Source organism: Chanodichthys erythropterus, chromosome 13, assembly GCF_024489055.1.
Source record: "Chanodichthys erythropterus isolate Z2021 chromosome 13, ASM2448905v1, whole genome shotgun sequence".
NCBI classification, from domain to species: Eukaryota; Metazoa; Chordata; class Actinopteri; order Cypriniformes; family Xenocyprididae; genus Chanodichthys; species Chanodichthys erythropterus.
The window spans coordinates 5,049,040-5,064,701 of record NC_090233.1 but is presented as its reverse complement, the minus strand read 5'-3'; positions in this window follow the sequence as shown (position 1 = coordinate 5,064,701).

Below are 15,662 nucleotides of genomic sequence, written 5' to 3'. Positions count from 1 at the left end.
AAGCGTGTTTTTAGACGCAAAGACGCGTTCTGTGTGAACAAGCCCTAACCCTGGTTCTGAGGTAGTGTGTGACATCATGACTAGAAAGCTATAAAGCTGAGTCAGGGGAGAGATAGCTCCCAAGCGTCTCTTCCACCTTATGTATTGCCTTGTACCCCTGTTCATTCAACCCCAATATTGATGTGTAGTTCGATACTTGGGGGCTGAAGAATGGGCGGAAAATGGTTTATTCCATCTCGACACCTCAGTGTGGAGAATGGGGAAAAAAAGGAAGCCCGTCATGGAGGTTGTGTTCATCGAGTTTGTTTATTTGATGAACCACCTGCCTCTCAGCGGGCCATTCAATATTTAACTTGCTTGAGTAACAACCTCCACAAGCTGCCTCGATACTGATACCTCCTCAGAGCTGGAGAGCGTCAATACTGGGGAGAAAGTGTTGGACCAGCGGGACCACAACTTTGAGGAACATTGACAGTGCTCTGTCTGCTCCCAGAAAAACAACAAATAAAACGTGTGTATCCCCACCTGTGATGTACCATGGCCAATTTAAAGGTCCCATTCTTCGTGATCCCATGTTTCAAACTTTAGTTAGTGTGTAATGTTGTTGTTAGAGTATAACTAAAATCTGTAAAATTTTAAAGCTCAAAGTTCAATGCCAAGCGAGATATTTTATTTAACAGAAGTCGCCTACAGTTTGGACAAAATCCCTCTACTTCCTTCTTTAATGACATCACTAAAACAGTTTTTTGACTAACCTCCACCCACAGGAATACACAAGAGTTGCATTTGTAGAGTGTGTTTTTCGCCATGTCGTCGAAACGCTGTTATTTTCATCCCGCAGTCCAATCACCGGGTCTGATTCCGGCTCAAATTGATAGGGTAAAATTAAAGACATGTTTACAATAACACTGAGCGCGTGCATCTCCACGTTATATTAAGAGGCGTGACCTTTCCTGGCAAGGTGCGCTCAGAGCTGTCGAATCACAACACCGGAACCGCTGGCACAATCAGAACTCGTTACGTATTTCTGTAGGAGATACTTCATAGAACAAAGAAGTCATCAGCCCGTTTTTCTCAGTGCCCAAGGAAGTCGACCGGAAGTTGAAGTCGGCTGGGTGCCGCCATCTTGTAGCAGAACTTCACTTGCGTTAGCATCCCCATTGACTCCCATTCATTTTGGCGTCACTTTGACAGTGAATAACTTTACATCTGAGGCGTTTAAAGACTCCATTTGTCCATTATTTATTTCCAAAGATACATGACAATGTATAAAGGGCTCCATTACCTTCTATGTTACATTATGGCCCCGTAGAAACAGTTTTTGTAAAAATAAGCTAACGATTGCGTCATAACCACTCGACTCTCTGTCGCACAGTAGAGAAATTACCGTACAGACAGGAGGAGAAGCTCACAGACAATCGGGAAGATTATCTTAATATGGCGTACTGGCGTTACATTTTAAAATACTACACAAACTAATTAATCAGAATACTTACTCCTGCTCACTCACGCCAAAGAACTCCCCGCTCAAGCTCGCCGTCTCTGCAAGATTAACGATGGCAGTTTGCACGCACAGCTACTAGAAGATTTACATCTGTCAGACAGGTTGCTGAAGTCATCAAGCTTAGTGTGAGTCTGCGCGTCAGAAACGGAAGTGCTAAAAATCGCTAAAAATGGGCTTCACTTGACTCAATCGAGTTCCAATGGGGTCGCTTTGTCCATTTCTTTTACTGTCTATGGTTTTTATGACGCAATGATGTTTTGATGTTTTTACACGCAAAACATGAAAACGTTATATTGCACACTATAAACACAATCAAAGCTTCAAAAAAAAACACAAAAAATGGGACCTTTAAATTACTGTTTGCTCACCATTTTATGTATTTATATCTTTATAATAGGGCTGGGCGATATATCACATGCGATTGTCAAGCGCATTTTGTCAATAAAGCCGGTTATCTGATTACCGTTAAATCGCCATCACCTGCTTTCAAATGGAGCGGCATTTAATAGACAGAGCCGTAGATCACTGACAAGCTACGCAATATCACGTTCATTATCGAAGGCGATTCATCTGCGATAATGAACGTGATATTGCGGCTCTGTCTATTAAATGCCGCTCCATTTGAAAGCAGGTGATGGCGATTTCTTGGTAATCAGGGAACCGGCTTTACTGATGAAATGCACGTGACAATCGCATGCGATATATCGCCCAGCCCTACTTTATAATAGATACTATTGGACAAATAAACAATAAATAGTACACATAATTTCTGCAGAGCACTTGCTGAAGGCAAAGAAGCTGAAGTTGTTTGGTCTGGGTGTGCTTTATAGCTTCCTGATCATGACATCACATGCTACGGGATGACATCTCGCCATGCCATTGGATTGATTTCACACTTGCTTCAAGATGCAATCACACAGAGACAGCATCAACATCCTTCTCAGGGAACCAAACATGAACATTTGAGAGCAACTGGCCTATGAATACACTCACAAGCCAGGTGCTCACCAGAAAGATAACTCAACCTGTGTGCTCACAACAAAAGACAAAACATGGAGATTGAATGTCCGGACCCCTAAACTGAAACAAAAGTCAAACTAGACAGGATTACCGGAATCCAGACGCCACACTCCGCACACACAATACATCACATAGATGGAGGAACGGCTTGTGGAAGTGTGGAAACTACATCTGAGCCATAGCTTAGTGGGCAGAGCTATGGGCGACCGGAGTTCGAGTCCCAGCTTGTGGTCCTTTCAAGATCCTGTGGTCCTCTCCTAATCTGTGAAAATTATCCTGTGTGATGCAACCAGATTTCATAATCAGATTTAAAAACTCCTGTAATCTGAGCCAGGTTTTAGTCATTTATTCTATGATGCACTGTTTTCCTCTGTAACCATTTACAGTTTTTAAGCAAACTCCACTAATTAATTCAAAATATTCATTTTAAAATATTAAGAAAGAAATCCTGGCATTAGTTTACTATTGGGAATTTGTCATGTTGTGTCGCCCCCGCATCCAGTGTAGACAGCATCAATGAATATAATGGGTTTTATAGTCTTGTATCTATTGTATTGTCTCATGTCGTGCCAATCGTGTCAGTGAAGACCAGTACATGCAACATTTAGGAAGTGCCGCAAAAAAAAAAAAAACTGGCATGCTAAAAATAAAGAATTGTATGGGCCATTTCAAGCATTGGTGGAGACACAAAATTACACTTTGTCCTCATCAAGCTCAAACAGACTATTATGTGCCCAATGAATCTATATCATCACAAAGTCATGTGCTGTTATATTCCCCATTATTTCCCTCCCATGCATCAACATTTAGGAAGGTTAAAACGTACTTCATTACGCATGCTATGAATCTGAAATCAGGTGTTTCTGTAATGATTTGGTATCTGTGCTGGTAGACGGCTTGAGTGAAATCAATAACTGGCGACACCTGTCTCCAGCATACCGGAGAAAGGATCTATCATAGTAGAAGCGTGATTTATGCCGTTAGAAGACAGATCAGGAGGACAGGCCACAGAGACAGATGAGGGCGGATGGAAAGATGCAGATAACGATAGATGCACATCCTTCCTTGCCAGAAAGTGTCAGGGAACAAGACTGCTGTGTTTTTTTCTTATGTTTCCTGTTCCCACCAGCAATGAAAGGTCTGTAACCATCAGTGCTTTTTTATCTCAAGCAATATGTGTGAAAGTACACGCATTAACAAGTGGGAACTGTTTGCGATAAAATGAGTTAAGACACAGTGATAAATGGACAAATCATTGCAGCAGGTGAAGAAATACAGCATGCTAGAATTGTAGTGGAATTGTATTGCAGTACAGTCTTATTACACTATTATCATTTGTTTATCATTGTGATGTATTAAATTTAGAGTACCTCCCTACTATAGTGTTCAATAAACAGTGTACCTCATACCTGTGGCATATCTGTGCGAACCTGAGGAGAAATTACTTCATGTATCTGCTAAAAATCGCTGACACTAGTTGGTTAAAACTAATGGTAATGTAAAATGGTTAAGTTAGTTTTGGGGAAAACTCGTGGAACATTTTTTTCCAGATGCCACTTGGTTTGTTATGCCATGCAGTTATATGTAGGTATTTAGACATCATTTTAATAAACACCATAGACATTTGCAATATACTTTAGTATTTAATACTACAGTATATTAAAAATGTCTATATGGCTGTTAGAGGTGAGGCTCCCTCTCCGCTTCCTCTGGATCATCAGAACCATTTATACATGAGTTATAAACATTAATAACCTATGAAAATGAACCTTAACCTGTGAACATAAACATAACATAACCTGTGAACATAAACCTGTGAACCAATTATTAATGAGTTCTAAACATTAAAGGGTTAGTTCACCCAAAAATGAAAATTCTGTCAATTATTACTCACCCTCATGCTGTTCCAAACTTGTAAGACCTTCGTTAATCTTCGGAACACAAATTAAGATATTTTAGTTGAAATCCGATGGCTCCGTGAGGCCTCCATAGGGAGCAATGACATTTCCTCTCTCAAGATCAATAAAGGTACTAAAAACACATCAAAACAGATCTAATTCATGTGAATACAGTGTAATATTAATATTATAAAACGACGAGAATATTTTTGGTGTTCCAAAAAAATCCAAAATAACAACTTATTTAGTGATGGCCGATTTCAAACACTGCTTCGGGAAGCATCGGATCATAAATGAATCAGTGTATCGAATCTGCTGTTCGGAGCGCCAAAGTCACGTGATTTCAGCCGTTGACAGTTTGACACGCGATCTGAATCATGATTCGATACACTGATTCATTTCATGCTCCGAATCTTCCTGAAGCAGTGTTTTGAAATCGGCCATCACTAAATAAGTCGTTATTTTGTTTTTTTTTGGTGCATCAAAATAATTCTTGTTGCTTTATAATATTAATATTGAACCACTGTACTCACATGAACTGATTTAAATATGTTTTTAGTACCTTTATGGATCTTGAGAGAGGAAATGTCATTGCTCCCTATGGAAGGCCTCACGGAGCCATCGGATTTCAACTAAAATATCTTAATTTGTGTTGTGAAGGTCTTACAGGTGTAAAACGGCACGAGGGTAAGTAATAAATGAAAGAATTTTCATTTTTGGGTGAACTAACCCTTTAATAACCTGTGAAAGTGAACCTTAATGTAAAGTGGAAGCCTGTGAACCATTTATGGGTAAGACTGAAACTTCTGGTAAGCAACATAGTAAGAAAAGTGGCAGTCATGAGATATTAATAAGATATTAATAAGAAAACCACAAATACAACACCCTTCAGTCTAATTATGATAGTCATTTTTTGCTGCATCATGAAATAAACCAGGAAACTGGTTGAATTAAATAAGTGTTAATAAATACATTTATTAAGCATTTATAACACGTGAGTTCAAAACGGCTCGCTATTTGGCAGGTATTGCATTAAAGTTACCCTTTTTATTCATGCAGTTATAACTGCATTATTAATGATTTATAATGTATTTGTAAATGACTTATTACTCATTAACAAACACCTTTATGAACCCCTACAAAGGGAACCTTAATGTAAAGTGTTACCGAAATATCATATAGAAACTGGCGAGCTGTGAGCAAGTACATGATGTAAATGCAAATCATTTACGGCACAGTCTGTCTCCTCCTGGCTCTGTGCCATAGCAACCACAGTCTAATTTCAAATGTGTCATGCTGCATTATCATCATACACACACACACACAGGCATTCACACACAAGTTTACAGTTCAGTGTTCTTTGTCATCTTTTGTCTGACACTTTGACCAGAAGCCAAACTGAATGACAGAGCATATCTGATGTCTTCCTTGGTTTTCAATTAAATTTAAGTAGTACCAATAGTTTAATAAACCAAGAAATATATTTTGTAAATCAATAAAGAATACATTACAATAATGAGCATTTGTACAAGTTTCCCCACATACAAGAAAAAAAAAAAAAATCATATAATTGCACTAAGGATACACTTAAATACTTAAAACTAATCCAATTTAATTACATCTAATTATATTTAAACATTTATAGAGGACTAGACCTATCCACATAGGCATTAATCCAGGCAGTATTTATTTATATGTCTTTTGGTAATTTGGCACATTGAATAATTATGGAGCCCAGTTTCCCTCTAGGCACATTAGAGAGAAAACGAAGATGAAAGGGAGGGAAAGAAAATTGATGAATGCCAATGACTTGTATTTCGTTACAAATGGATTCCCTTAACTAGATTGAAGTGACAGCATTAAAACACAGCAAGTCATTTTACTATTTAATGCAAAGTCTTCAATATACCCAATATATTGAAAAGTACAGTTACACTGTAAAAAATTACCGTGATTTTAAAAGTAAAAGACTGTAAAAATGCTGCGGTGAAAAACTGTTAATTGGTTTACAGAAAGTTTCCGTACTATATACGGTGAATAACTGTAATAGATCTAACGGTACATTTAATGTCATTTTACGGTAAAATACCGTTAAATTCACAGTTTTTGAAAGTGAAAAATAACAATTAATTGTAAAATTTACAGTGAAAAAACGTAAATTGACATTCCCACAATTCCCTGCGTGACACTTCACATTTGATATATTTTTGTTGAAATAACTCTTTTTTTTTTTCTTAGTTTTTCTCTTTTTTTTTCTAATCAGTTATGTACATTAGGGTTTTGTGTTACATCTTATATTGTTAAATTAATGTTTATTGCATTTTTAAAATGTCATGCATGTTACCATGATGGTGTTTAGTGTGTGTGTGAATGACACTGTGTGCTCCTTCTATATATTAGTATTGTCTTCCTCAGCTTGTGGAAAAGCTGCTTGTGATGAACTTTGATTCATCATGTGATTCTTATCACCACTGTGTTTGGTGACTGTCAGTGTATTATAAAGATACAAAACAGATATTAGTACTTCATTAGGTTGGTAAATTAACATTATATAAGTTGATGAAATATGTTATTTTACCGTAAATTTTACTGGGATTTTTTTTACAGTGTACTGAAATCCAATGTTAAATATACATATTTAAAATGTAAAATTCACATGTAACTCCGTAAGTATGTTTACGGTTTATGTAATTTTTACAGTATTGTTCTGGTAACCACAGCTGCCGGTATTTTTCCATAGAAACAACAGCATTTTTTTTACAGTGTACTTCAAAAGCTGAACAATACATTCAGTTGTCCTATTCAAAATTGTCATATGCAAATAGTTATATTTTATAAAATATATATATATTTGTTACGGGTGGCTGGTAGAGAGATGAGGCAGATACGGATTTCCACGATAATAGAGACTTTACTTCAAACAATGGCAATGAACAACAGACAGACACCTTAACAAAACAGAGAACGGAACGAGGAGTGAAGGGAGTGAGTGCAATATATGGGGAGTGCTGACAATAGAGTCCAGGTGCAGGTGATGAGTGACGATGAGGAGCTGACGAGGGAAGTGAGTGCAGGTGTGGAGAACAGGAGGAACATGGGAATTGAAGTCCAGGGAAACAAGGGTTCTGTGACATTACCCCCCCCTCCCGGTAGGCGCGTCCTCGCGCCGTAGATGTAACAACCGGGAGGGGGGCGGGCGCCCTGGAGACCTCAAGCTGGTGCAGGGGGAGGAGCAAACTGGAGTGGAGGTCTCCAGGGCAGGTTCAAAAGCCATGGCAGGTCAGGGGCTGAAGGCAGCCATGGCGGGTCAGGGGCTGAAGGCAGCCATGGCGGGTCAGGGGCTGAAGGCATCCATGGCGGGTCAGGGGCTGAAGGCATCCATGGCGGGTCAGGGGCTGAAGGCAGCCATGGCGGGTCAGGGGCTGAAGGCAGCCATGGCGGGTCAGGTGCAGCGGGCAGCCATGGCGGGTCAGGTGCAGCGGGCAGACATGCAGCAGGCATACATGGCGGGTCAGGTGCAGCGGGCAGCCATGGCGGGTCAGGTGCAGCGGGCAGCCATGGCGGGTCAGGAGCCGAAGCCTTCGAGGCGTTGAGCCCAGGCGTCGCTGAAGGACTGGCGGGTGATGGCGGAACCGAAGGCTCCGCCGACCGAAGCGCAGCCGGGGCTCCAGAAGGCCGCAGTGAAAGCAGAAGGACAGCCAACAAAACGAACACCGGGGGGAGTGAGGAGGCCAACTGAATCCGAGGGACGGAGTGACGGAGCGGAGACGGAGGAGTGAAGTCCAGAGGGGAGGGCAGGCTGATGAATGACCAAGGTGTGAGTGGAGGCAGGATGGAGACTGGTGAAGCTGGAGGACTGATGGGCAACGGTGGAGCAGAGGGAGGTTGGAGCCGGGGTGAAGGTAATCGCCCAGAGGTCCGAGGTGGAGATCTGGGCGAGGGGGCTTGAGGTGGAGGTGCAGTATAGACATGACTTGGAGGAGGCGGGAGAGGGAGGCAGGGAGGGAAAACAGTCTTTGGGCTGGAGGGTTCAAAAACACAGTTCATAGGAGCAGTAGGTTCGGCGGCGGCGGCTGGAGCAGCTGGCTCGGGCGGCGGCGGCTGGAGCGGCTGGCTCGGCGGCGGCGGCTGGAGCGGCTGGCTCGGCGGCGGCGGCTGGAGCGGCTGGCTCGGCGGCGGCGGCTGGAGCGGCTGGCTCGGCGGCGGCGGCTGGAGCGGCTGGCTCGGCGGCGGCGGCTGGAGCGGCTGGCTCGGCGGCGGCGGCTGGAGCGGCTGGCCTCGGGCGGCGGCGGCTGGAGCGGCTGGCTCGGCGGCGTGGAGCGGCTGGCTCGGCGGCGGCGGCTGGAGCGGCTGGCTCGGCGGCGGCGGCTGGAGCACTTTGCTCGGCGGCGGAGACTGGAGAACTTTGCTCGGCGGCGGAGACTGGAGAACTTTGCTCGGCGGCGGAGACTGGAGAACTTTGCTCGGCGGCGGAGACTGGAGAACTTGGCTCGGCGGCGGAGACTGGAGAACTTGGCTCGGAGGAGACTGGAGAACTTGGCTCGGAGGAGACTGGAGAACTTGGCTCGGAGGAGACTGGAGAACTTGGCTCGGAGGAGACTGGGGTTGAGGGCCATTTCATCCCCTCAAATACAATTAAAATCCCCACAGGCACTGGAGCTGGCTCTGTGGGGACTGGAGCTGGCTCTGGAGATACTGGAGCTGGCTCTGGAGATACTGGAGCGGGCTCTGGAGATACTGGAGCGGGCTCTGGAGATACTGGAGCGGGCTCTGGAGATACTGGAGCGGGCTCTGGAGATACTGGAGCGGGCTCTGGAGATACTGGAGCGGGCTCTGGAGACACTGGAGCGGGCTCTGGAGATACTGGAGTGAGCTCTGGAGATACTGGAGCGGGCTCTGGAGATACTGGAGCGGGCTCTGGAGATACTGGAGCGGGCTCTGGAGATACTGGAGCGGGCTCTGGAGATACTGGGGCCGCTTTCTTCCTCCTCCTCCGCTTACTGGGCCCAGTAGCGGAATATGGGTCCAGCCTGGGGCAGGCAGGGAGTTCGTTGGAGCGGTATGCGGAGGAAGCCGGAGGTTGACTGACTGGCCCGGCCAACCGTGTTTCTGGATGGACCGGACGACAACACTGATCCTGAACCTCTTCTACTAAGAAATTGGAGCCATTCAACCACAAAATTAAATTGATAGTGTCGCTTAAGGAGAAACAAAAACAGGTTCATCAAAACGGATAGTGTCGTCATCCAATCCATCCAAAAACAAGGAGATCAACTGAGCATCAGGCCAGTCAGACAAGAAAGCAAGCTCCACGAACTCCTCCACATACCTCTCCAGCGAACGTCCTACCTGCAGGAGCCCGATAATGCGTTCGCTGGCTGTTAGAAGAGTGAGAGGCGCTGGAGGAGCAGGAGCCAGGGAGCTGGTGGAAGTCTCCATTTTTTTTTTTTCGTGGAAAATCCGGTCGGTTTAGGTCCGTTCTTCTGTTACGGGTGGCTGGTAGAGAGATGAGGCAGATACGGATTTCCACGATAATAGAGACTTTACTTCAAACAATGGCAATGAACAACAGACAGACACCTTAACAAAACAGAGAACGGAACGAGGAGTGAAGGGAGTGAGTGCAATATATGGGGAGTGCTGACAATAGAGTCCAGGTGCAGGTGATGAGTGACGATGAGGAGCTGACGAGGGAAGTGAGTGCAGGTGTGGAGAACAGGAGGAACATGGGAATTGAAGTCCAGGGAAACAAGGGTTCTGTGACAATATTTAGAATAACTTTGTTTTTTTTAAGTGAAGCTCAAATGCAATACTCACCCATTAGGCGTACATTTAGTGTAATCATAGCACACCATGCAGCTCAGTCAATGTGGCCTGAACTTCTAATGAACAAATTAGCTAATAACTCACCATCTGTAATGAACTAAAACACTGTCATACAAAATTTATGATTAATTTTCATTTGTGCAATGGAGTTGCCTCATTTAGTACATAGAGCAAAGGAGGGTGGACGAATATGAGCGATTAAATGTGACAGACAGACAGATAGATAGATAGATAGATAGATAGATAGATAGATAGATAGATAGATAGATAGATAGATAGATAGATAGATAGATAGATAGATAGATAGATAGATAGATAGATAGATAGATAGATAGATAGATAGATAGATAGATAGATAGATAGATAGAGAGATAGATTCAGCATAAGACTCTTTTGGTCCTACTGTATTTGCTTGAGGAACTGAGAATTTCCCTCAGCCTTGACCTCCAGCTATCAGTGCTGGCAGGCAGCTTTTACGCTCGGCTGTTCCATTACTTTGCTCCTTTCTGTGGCATATTAAACAGATTAATAGAACTGCACTCTGGGGAGGGGGAAATGCCAGTCAATCTAACCTGCCGACACAAAGGCGAGAAAAGCAGACACGCCCGCGACTCATCCTGAGAGCTGATAAAGAAAGACAAATGTCACATGAGAGGAAAGTGGAACTCAGCGAATGTTGACTTTCGGCTTCAATTTTGTAAACAGAGGAAGGATCAGAATAATTTGCTCACTGAGAAAGTACCAGTGAGAAGTGGATACTTTTAAGGGTCCCTGCTAAGGCTAGAATCACTCAAACTTAGCTTAAAGATTTGAACAAACTACTAACAACTTGGTTTGTGAGAATCCCACACTAATCCCACACCATTTGTTCTACAGTCTTTCATTTAAATAATCATCTTTTCAAAATGCATTTATTCAAATTGATTAGAATCAGCATAAATTATTGTGAAAACTACTTATTCAATTACAAAAGTATGAACATGGTTTTTAAAATATAACTATGGAACAAACGATATTAAATTAGTTAAAATGTACAAGATAAAAAAAATATTTATTGATGATAATCCTGTTTATTGTGCATTTTAAACTCATTCAGTTTATTAGTATACACTCGAAAAAATGCTGGGTTAAAAACAACCCAAGTTGGGTTGAAAATGGACAAACCCAGCGATTGGGTTGTTTTAACCCACCTGCTGGGTAGTTTTATTTAACCCAACTATTGTTTGAAAATGACTATATGGCTGACTTAAAATGAATCTAAAATGAAATTAAAATGTTCATTTATTAAACATATTAATAAATGTTAATTTTCAAGATATTTTGGGTTCATTTTAAGTAAGCAATACTGTAATTTTTAAACAATAGTTGAGTTAAGTAAAACTACCCGGCAGGTTGGGCAAACATTTAACCCACCTGCTGGGTTAAAACAACCCAATCGCTGGGTTTGTCCATTTTCAACCCAACTTGGTTTGTTTTTAACCAAACATTTTTTAGAGTGTACTATTACAGAAATCTTACCAGTTTCTTTTAATTTCTTTTAACCCATTTAATTTACGTATGACAAATATGCATCATACTTATTAGATTGTTTGTGTGATCCAAATGGATGGAATCCCATAGATGTACATTAAGCCATATCTAGGAGCCAGAATATTATAGAGATTTAGGGTTGGGCTTTTTGACTTATGCCAGTAAACAACTACCTAGCGACCACCCTTACAAATAGGAAAAGAACACTAAAGGACTGTTATAGCAACCAAGCAGAGCAATGCTCTAGTTTACAAAAAAAGATATTTTAAAGAATGTTGGTAACCAAATAGTTCCGGTTACCATTTACTTCCATTGTAAGGACAAAAAAAAAAAGAAAAAAAAAAAGAAAAAAGTCTGGGGCCGTATTCACAAAACAAAAATAGCAGTAAAAGTTCTTAGCCAAGAGTTTTCTCTTAAAACCTATTCACAAAGCTGCTGAGACAAACTTTTACTAAGGAATAGACTGAAGTCTTAAGCTAAGAGTAAGGGCGGGGTTGACCTCATTGCTATGGAGTAAACACACAGTGATTGGCTGATGGGGGAGGAGTCAGTGATTTAATCATAGAAATATTGTAGAATGAGGTGTCATGTTTCCACATTAAAATAAAGGTTTTAAAATACAAATGTTGCCCTATTCAAATACATTTTTAGTATTTTTTGTCAATTTTGCCATATTGTTGCCATAAAGGTTTTAAAATGTAGGCTAGTGTCACTAATTAAACTAGTATATACAGTTAATTGTCCACCTCTTGGATGTCTTCATCTCAAAGGAATGCAGAATTCAAGCGACAATTTATATTATATTATTATTATTATTTTTTTTTTTTACTCTATTCAATCATTTGTAAGTGTGAACTCATCAAAACTCATCGTAGATTCAAATCTGTAAATCAAAATGTATTGCATTGTATTGAAGAAAGGGTTCAGCACCCAAAGCTCTATCACTATTGTCTCAATGGTGAACAGTGTCTTTAGGTGGATTAGGACTGTTTGTGATTTGGTCTTAGTGATTTAGGATTCCTCTTGACTACTACTAACATTTCCAGATTTAGGAGCTAGTTTTAGTTCTAAAATGCTTTGTGAAATACTCTTAGAGCAAAAATGTAGGACTTCTAAAATTAGGATTGACACACCCATTATTTTTAAAGGTTTTTCCTAAATCGGCAAGTTAGGAGCTACTTTTAGCCTTAAGATGTTTTATGAATACGGCCCCAGGTTTCCAGGTTTGGACTGACACGAGGTAGAGTAAATAATGAGAGAATTTTCATTTTTTTTAACTATCCCTTTAAAGAGATATAAAGTTGCACAAGACCTAACAAATAACGCCATTCCAGAGCATTCCAAAGAAGAAGTATCATTAGTATCATTGAGCTATTGTATTTTCCATTTCCATGTTTTATAAATGTTGTGTTTTTATTACTTTTTTTATTTATTGTTTATTTTTTTTACTTGCTTTGGCAACTTTTTTCCAGTTAACGTTTATTTTATTTACATGAAAATGTTCTTTTATGGTTTTAGTATAGGTCTGAGAAACATTAAAAAGCAATCAATACCCAAATACATGTACTTATATACATTTAAATTACTTAAATTGAATCAAAATGCTATGGGAATGCAATGAAACTCTGCTAATGAAATTTAACAGCTGTCCCAATCTGCTGAAGAAAGGATGCTTGAGCTATTCTGTTTGTATTGAAAGGGTACATAAGACAAACAAGGTTGGGATTCAGTGGTCTAAATTATCTATTGTGATTATTAGTATTACAAATCCACAGATCTGTCCATCTAACTATTGGAAGGATTAACAAATTGGCTGCTTGATGAGACACATCAGCATATAGCTGTTTCTGTCACAAAGACCTTCAGATTACTCTTCCCTGTAAAAACAATAGAGTGGTTCATTACATTCAATCTCATCTAATATCTCCCTCTCCCCTGCAGCTATGGGTAAAATGAAAGTGAGGTCTAACTGTCTATAGTATTAGCAGCTTAATCGTCCTGTCCTGCTCCCTGCAGGCGTGCCAATCGTGCACATTTTAGTTTAATTGTAAACCATCTTGGTCCATAACCTGCAGTCAGCACCTCGCTGTGAAGCGTGAAGGGAAATGGAGGTGTGAGATATCTTTCAGTGAACTTTACGTAAATGCTGCTAGATGTAACTGGTCTAGCACCAGCCTCCATGTGTCAAGCCCTCATCTTAATTCTCACAGGGAAAAAAAATCAATGCTGATGTCTACTATAGTCAACACAGAGTTACTATAGTCTATATATGCAGTGCCACCTGCTGAACTAACTTATGTACTGCTGATTTGTTGGAATACATATGCACTCTATGGCCTATTATTTATTCCACAATACATTGCACTTGCCTTCATTTGACTAATCTTATGATCATTGTTTTGTTGGTTATCATAGCCCGTTATCTACAATTTAGCCTACTACTGTTTATTGTGGCATAATCTGTGATGTTTACATTTTTAAAAACTAGGCAGTAAACAGCAGTGCAGTTTGTACACTAGTATTACTGAACATTACCTTACTGCCTAACATTACCAGGACTTCCACTACCATTCAGAAGTTTAGAGTCGGTAATGTTTTTTAAAATGTATTTGAAAGAAGTCACTTATGCTCACCAAGGCTGCATTTGTTTGATCCAAAATACATTAAATTAACTGGTTTCGGTTTTAATTAAAATGTAATTTATTCCTGTGATGGCAACGCTGAATTTTTAGCAGTCTTTAGTGTCAAATTATCTTTCAGAAATCATTCTAATATGCTGATTTGGTGGTCAAGAAACATTTTCTTAAATGTTAAAAACAGTTGCTTACTATTTTTTGTGGAACCGGAATTTTTTTTTTCTTTTCAGGATTCTTCGATTAATATAAAGTTCAAAAGACAGAAATCTTTAACATTATACAAGCCTTTACCATCACTTTTGTATTAATTTCATTAAAAAAAAATTATTGTCTGTTGAGGTTCTTTTATTTATTTATTAAAAAAAAAAAAAAAAAAAAAAAAGTATTGTCCCAAATCCTTTGAATGGTAGAGTATACACTACCGCTCAAAAGTTTGGCATCGGTAAGATTTTTAATGTTTTTAAAAGAAGTTTCGTCTGCTCACCAAGGCTTAATTTATTTAATTAAAAATACAGTAAAAACAGTAATATTGTGAAAAATTATTACAATTTATAAAAACTGTTTTCTATTTGAATATATTTTACAAAGTAATTTATTCTTGTGTTGGCAAAGCATCATTACTCCAGTCTTCAGTGTCACATGATCCTTCAGAAATCATTCTAATATGATGATTAGTTCCTCAAGAAATATTTGTTATTATTATCAATGTTGAAAACAGTGGTGTACTTTTTTTCAGGATTCCTTGATGAATAGAAAGTTCAAAAGAACAGCATTTATCTAAAATACAAAGCTTTTTGTAACATTTTACACTACCGTTCAAAAGTTTGGGGTCAGTAAGAATTTTTTTTTTTTTTTAAGAAATTAAAGAATACTTTTATTCAGCAAGGATGCATTAAATTGATCAAAAGTGACCGTAAAGACATTTATAATGTTACAAAAGATTAGATTTCAAATAAATGCTGTTCTTTTGAACTTTCTATTCATCAAAGAATCCTGAAAAAAAAAAACATTGTACACAAATATTTTGTACAATTGTAAACAATACATGTTTCTTGAGCAGCAAATATTAGAATGATTTCTGAAGGATCATGTGACACTGAAGACTGGATTAACGATGTTGAAAATTCAGCTTTGTCAAGAATAAATTACATTTTAAAATATTTTCAAATAGAAAACAGTCATTTTAAATTGTAATAATATTTCACAATATTACTGTTTTTACTGTATTTTTAATTAAGTAAATGCACC